The 7,500-nt window shown below is 33.7% G+C and overlaps 1 protein-coding gene across 2 annotated transcripts in view; it reads left to right on the forward strand.

The window, feature by feature from the left end:
* The window catches only part of LOC143027155 (uncharacterized), an 80,729-nt gene that overhangs the window by 63,014 nt on the left and 10,215 nt on the right, over positions 1–7,500 (forward strand). The window lies entirely within an intron of this gene.

The following is a 7,500-nucleotide window of genomic DNA, read 5'->3' on the forward strand; positions in this document are numbered from 1 at the left end:
TGAAGCTCGTGGAAGCCCAGTGTGATAACCTCTTTTATTTGACTGACGTCCCTTACAAGTTTCCCAAAGCACACGATATAAATATATATATATATATATATATATATATATATATATATATATATATATACATATATATATATATATATATAATATGTATATATATATATATATATATATATATATATATATATATATACTGTGTCACTGTGACAAATGGAAATAAGCTCCACCACAAAGACTCGAACCTTTGCCTTTATAATAAGTAGTCGCTAAGGCAAAGGTTCGAGTCCTTGCGGTGGAGCTTATTTCCTTGTATATATATATATATATATATATATATATATATATATATATATATATTTATATATATATGTATATATATTCCTTTTTCTAAAAGTAGTTATCTTATTCTACTTCTTGAAATACATCTTGTCCTGAAAAAACGTTAACTCGTTCTCCGAAGCCAACTCCTCTATGTGATGTATTTTTTTTCTTTTTTTTTTTAAATCAGATTTCTATTCTTCTTTTTCTTCGAAGTCATTTCCTTTTCAAAAGGTCGTTCGTTTTCTCCCTTGGAAAAAAAATCACCTTTGAAATTACTTATTTCTAAGACTTCCTTATTTCCTAGTTAAAATTTCACTAAATAGAAAAAGAAAATGAACGTACTATTCATCTCTTTAAAAAAATGGAAAATCCAACTATTAAGTATTTTCATTTTCTATTTTTCACATAATTTTCTCTATTTTCTGTAACTTGATTGTTATTTTCCCATCATTATTCTCCTAATATGTTATTCCAATGATGTCATCAACATTCTTGTGACGTCATCAACCCTCTTGTGACGTCATTAACCCTCTAGTGACGTCATCATATCTTCCTTCATGACGTATTGTTCCCCTAACGTCACTATCCTTCTTGTGACGTCATCAACCCTCTTGTGACGTCATATCTCTTTGATGACGTACTGTTCCACTGACGTCACTATTTGTTCATTGATATTTTCTTTATGCGTTTCCGATGCATCTCTGCCATCATTGCGTTACGACGAGATTTTGTGCAGAAAGATAGAAGCGCTGGTAAACTACAGCCCCATGACATCACTATGACGTCATTTTTTTCAGTGACGTCATACTTTCCAATACGCCCAAAGATAATGAATTGATTTTCTTTTATTTACTTATTTTCCTCTACAACTACCCATCCTCGCTATTACGTGATATTTTCATAATTTCTTTTTATATAAATGACGTTACTTTCATAATGATAATAATATTCTTCTCTACCAGATGCTGTCATCTTTACATTGTGTAATACAGCCGAGTTCTAAAGTTCGTAGACAAAATGTGTTGTACTTGAAATGTTGTATTTTGTGTTATACTGACAACGTATCTGATAAAGAAGAAGGACTTGAGAGATACTTAAGAAAGACTTAAGGGGTACTTATGAAATACTTAAGGGGTACTTAAGAAATACTTAAGGGGTACTTAAGAAAGACTTAAGGGTACTTGAGAAAGACTTAAGGGGTATTTAAGGAAGATTTAAGGGGTACTTAAGAAAGACTTAAGGGTACTTGAGAAAGACTTAAGGGATAATTAAGAAAGACTTAAGGGGTACTTAAGGAAGACTTAAGAGGTAATTATGAAATACTTAAAGGGTACCTAAGGAAGACTAGACTTAAGGGGTACTTAAGAAAGACTTATGGGGTACTTAAGAAATACTTAAGGGGTACTTAAGAAATACTTAAGGGGTACTTAAGAAAGACTTAAGGGTACTTGAGAAAGACTTAAGGGGTACTTAAGGAAGACTTATGGGGTACTTAGGGAAGACTTAAGGGGTACTTAAGAAAGACTTAAGGGTACTTGAGAAAGACTTAAGGGGTAATTAAGAAAGGCTTAAGGAAGACTTAAGGGGTAATTATGAAATACTTAAGGGGTACTTAAGGAAGACTTAAGGGGTACTTAAGAAAGACTTATGGGGTACTTAAGAAATACTTAAGGGGTACTTAAAAATACTTAAGGGGTACTTAAGAAATACTTAAGGGGTACTTAAGAAAGACTTAAGAGGTACTTAAGAAAGACTTAAGGGGTACTTAAGAAAGACTTGAGTTGAAATAGGCTGGGTGTTATGCACTTAGTAATGTCTCTTTTAGAATTCCACTTTATCCTAAAAAACAAAGTGAAAAATAATAACATCATTGTTCTTTAACATAATTCAGTCTTGACGAACTTTGGAATGCGGCTGTACATGTCTAAGATGGGACTTCATATTTATTAATTTATGTTTCCCTGTGATGACTACCATTCTTAAGCATGATGTCTTTCCTACAAACTAATTTATATTCTTAATATTTTTTCCGCAGCGTGAATCTACCTCTTCTCTGTTGCCATTTGAACTAATAATATATATATATATACACATATATATATATATATATACATCTATATATATACATATATACTGTATATATATATGTATATATATATATATATATACAGTGTATATATATATATATATATATATATATATATATATGTATATATATACATATAATATATATATATATGTATATACAGTATATATATATACATATATATGTATATATATATGTATATATATATATATATATATATATATATATATGTATATATATATATATATATATATGTATATATATACATATAATATATATAGTATATATATATATACATATATGTATATATATATATATATGTATATATATATATATATATATATATATATATTAGCATTCATCTGGCAATATTTATTATATTGGTCTTCAATTCTTTACAAATATCTATTTACTTGATATCTAATGTCTATTTTAATTCTTATAATTTTCAGTTTTACTTTATTTTCTCCTCAGCGAGATTTAAAATTGAAACTAATGGAATAATAACTAATCTTTTTATTTCTTATTTTTCTTTTTTAATTTCTTCGTCTGAACTGTAGAGCCTCTAGTCTAAGTCTTGAAATCGTGAATTCTTAGAAATCCTAGTGAAGTCCCGTAGGATAGACTATGTAACTCGATCTAGGCTATCTCGCCCTATCTAGAACATTACAATCTCTTCTAGAACTACTGTTCTCTAGAATGAGGGACAGAAGGGATTAAGAGAACGAAAAACGGGGAGATAAATTCCATCTGGGGTGTTTGGTATTCTTAAACACGCTTACAGAAGTGGGTAGGTAGATTGGGTATGTAGGGTGAACTTGGGGGAGCCCAAATATGGGGGTTCCCTATCTAGAGGCTAGATAACTCGTTTCTCGCAGTCTTGTACAGCCATGGGCAAAAAATTTTGACCCATGCAGAGTTTCTTCATGATACAAAATTGAAATTCTTTGTCTGACAATTTTTTTTTATCTGTTCAAGAAAACTACGTAACTGGGAGCTAAAGAGTACATAGAAAAATATATCAAGTGCTAGACAAAAATTATTTTGATGTGTGGACTGTAACGTGGGTCGAAACTTTTGGTCGTGACTGTACATTGAATAACAAACATGGGAACGCCCTCTTTTGGCGCGCGTTGTAACTAAACCTTTCAGGGTGAGGTCCTAACGGAAACTGAATGAAATCGTCGACGTAATATGTGTGATATTGTAGCTTTCTTGTATTTCCGTTTTATTTCTATTCTATTCTATTTCATTTTATTTATTTATTCATTTTTATTTATTTATTTTATTCTATTTTTTTTAGCTCTGGATGTTGTTTGATAAAAGCGAGCAAATCTCCACAAATCGTATTTATAAATTTGTTTTCTTTTTTATTAAACTTTGTCATAATACGTGGGTATTTTATATTTATTTAATATATTTTCATATTCCTATACAACTAGGAAACATTAATATTTTTTTGAAAGATGAAAAATATTTAGAGATCATTTAGAAAACGTTGCTCATACTCTTTTAAAAACGAATTCTAGAATTAAAGAATCTTTACGATTTAGTGAAACTGAGAGTGAAGAGTTTAGACAAAGGTTCTATAGAATGCTGTTTATGTTCTAGATATACTTCAAATACTCTTCAAAGTCTCTATAAAAAGACCGTCTATAGAAAAAAAAAATAGTATTGAGTCAATACAACGCGTACAAACGAAGTAATATCTAACAAAGATAAACAAAGAATTGGTCATTAACTTTTAATAGGACATTAACGGTTATTAACGACCCTTTTGCACCTACACGACTCAAGTGCGTTCGTTTGAGTAAAAACGACTTAGATTACATTTTTTTAAATCTCCAAATGTCAAATCACCTTTGCGTCACTGACTGAGAAGCTCAACGACGAACTAAGAGAGGTTAAACCTAGAATACGAATGTCAGACACATTCTTGAATTGCCCTTAAGGAATTCTAGAATACTGTTAGCGAAGTCGTCTTCCAGATTTTCAAACTCACAACATTTAACGAGTATCGTGATAGTGTGACTGGGGCTTAAGATGGTGTAATTGATAAGTAGTTGATGAGAAAGTTAGCCGAAACTGATATACAGAGACTATAGTTGTCAAATTAAAGTATTAAACTAAAATAGGTTGAACTAGATAAAAAAAAAACATTAAATTAAGACGAGCTAAGATGAGACGGGGGTGGAAGATATGGTGGACGGGAGTGGAAGGGGTGGAAGTCGGTACGTGACTTTGACTTGGCTAGCCCCTTATAAGGGGAAAAAAAGCTCTTGGTACATAGATAGTTACCAAGTGTAAGCTTGCGTTGTACTTTCTAAGTCTACAATCTAGTTCATATCATGCCATAACTTAGAGACATAGGATGGAAGTAACTGTCTACTTCTCTTGTCTAGATATTTTTATTTCCATATTTAGTTACATTAATTCTTGTGATGAATATCTAGAACGTATTTATGCTTATTAGGAATGATCAATCTTTTGTTTGTCCGTCAATTTTCTCTTATCCTTCGTAATCCCTTCCATTTTCTAACTGTCGCAACTCTCCATTTCAGTCAACTTCAATCTTCCCCACCCCCTGCACCATCAATTCCTTATCTGTGTCGTCAGTCTTCCCTTATCAAAATATTGATAAGACGTTTCTCTTATTACAGATTTATCAAGAGAAACAGTTTATTAATAATCGCTCCCTCTCACATAATATTTCTTTCTATAGATTTATCGGGAAGTACCAATTAGATATTTTGTTCAAGCTAACACAAGATGATTTGATTCAACTGAGGTAATAACACCGTTAGTACGGTCTCCCCCCTCCCCCTCCCCCTCCCCCTCCCCTCCCCTCCCCCTCCCCTCCCCCTCCCCCTCCCCTCCCCCTCCCCCTCCCCCCCCGTCCCAGCCCGCAACTGAATAAAATCGTCTTTTTCAAGCCAGAACAAATAATCTAAAGTGCGTCATCTTAGTAGAAGCGTTATAACATATAACCATTCCCCCTTTTTCCTCCTCTCCCCCTTCCCCTCCCCCTTCTCCCCTTCCCCCTACCCCTTCTCCCCTCTCCCCCTTTCTCCCCCGTAAGTTCTGATAATTTCAATCGTCAATTTCCATCGCGTCTATTCAACCGAAGGCCTACAGTTCAATCATAACAACTATCAAGACCAATACTATCACTACTATTACTACTACTCTCACTACTACGACTACTACTACTACCATTACGGCGATGACTACTACTACTACTACTACTACTACTACTACTACTACTACTACTACTACTACTACTACTACTACTACTACTACTACTACTACTACTACAACTACTCCGACTATCTACGACTACTACTATTACTATTATTACCACTACTACCACTATTATGACTACTACTATTACCTCGGTTACGTTTGCGCCTGAAACTATTTAACTACTAAGACTTACTATTTCCACTGTTATGACTATTACTATTATTGTTACTGCTTAGACTGCCTACTTCTGCTGTGACTATCACTCCTGCTGGATATGTGACTACTACATCTACTGCTGTCAGTTGTAGCTGTTGGTAGTATCCCTGCTATTTTCTGTTGATTAACAAAACTGCTGTTAATGTCTTAACTGGTAAGATGAATTTATGCTTGTGCTGTATATACCACATAGGATTGGTACCTTGGAATTGTACCATTATCCTCGCTGATACTACTCCTACTAATGTATCTAATGCTACTACTACTACTTCTACTACTACTACTACTACCACTACTACTACTACTGTTACTACCACCAGTATTGATACTGTTTTATAGCATGTGTGAATTGAACTAAACTGCCGGAACATCTTGATATATCTACTGCCGATACTGACACATTTACTACTTCCGTCTCTCACCAACACTTTTGCTGAAATATTTGTGTTCCACCTTCAAGACTCTTCTTCCTACAACTCTCAATTCTTTATCTTCCACTCTCTTATCAGTTACTCTTTCTAAAGACCTCATTACTACAAACTTTGTTATGGTGATACTTTATGGTAATTGCGTTACCACTAAAGATCTCACATCAGTTACCCTAACACACTTTAAAGTAACTTGAGTGTTACTTCCTCTACTTTAAATACAATGACAGACACATTAAATCAACTTAAAACTACTAACACTTAAATCACTTAAATCCACTATAACGAAAACATTATCTTTGAGATGAAATATTAAGGTTTCAATCTTGTCCAGACCTTTGTCGAAAAACCTTTATTTTTCTTCTCCCAAAGAACCCAATATCTTCAAAGTCTTCTTGATGAATAAAATCAACCGGCAGCAACCATAAAAATAGAATCAATACCCAGAAAGTGGATGAAATGGATTATTACATCCACTTTATATTCCTTTTATCCACCGGCGTGAGATTGTCCACAAAGACAGAAACGCTGGTGAAGTGGAGACCATAAAACCCATCCACTCAATCTCATCTCACAACAAAACCAAATTGAGGAGATTTGTCGTGTAGCCTTTCTGGTCAGCTTGAGATTAAGTAACGAGTTCAAAGAATCACAGTCATTATGTGCATTTGAGGTTCTATAGCTTTCCCCCAATGTCAACACCTTGTTTACCTAATGATACTTTCTTGTTATCCTGGTTGCCGCCAGGTGATTTTATTCATCTTTGTCTGAACTCCCTTGATAGTGTCATTACACTTCTTTGTTGAAGGGCTTCTGAGACCACGAACATCCTTAGGGTCGGTATTTCTATATGCGAGTACCTCATTTTCGTCATTTTGCCCCCAATGTCAACACCTTGTTTACCTAATGATACTTTCTTTTTATCCTGGTTGCCGCCAGGTGATTCTATTCATCTTTGTCTGAACTCCCTTGATAGTGTCATAACACTTCTTTGTTGAAGGGCTTCTGAGACCACGAACATCCTTAGGGTCGGTATTTCTATATGCGAGTACCTCATTTTCGTCTTTACGTGACTCCTACATTCCCATGATACAAAGAAATCTCAAAAAAAAAAAAAAAAAAAAAAAAACTTTCGCTAGTTTATACATCTGGAGGGACTTCCCACCATCGGTGCAAGCCCTAACCACCATTTTCACCACC

The sequence above is a fragment of the Oratosquilla oratoria genome, chromosome 7 (genome assembly GCF_046742065.1).
Source record: "Oratosquilla oratoria isolate Oo_2021 chromosome 7, ASM4674206v1, whole genome shotgun sequence".
NCBI lineage: Eukaryota > Metazoa > Arthropoda > Malacostraca > Stomatopoda > Squillidae > Oratosquilla > Oratosquilla oratoria.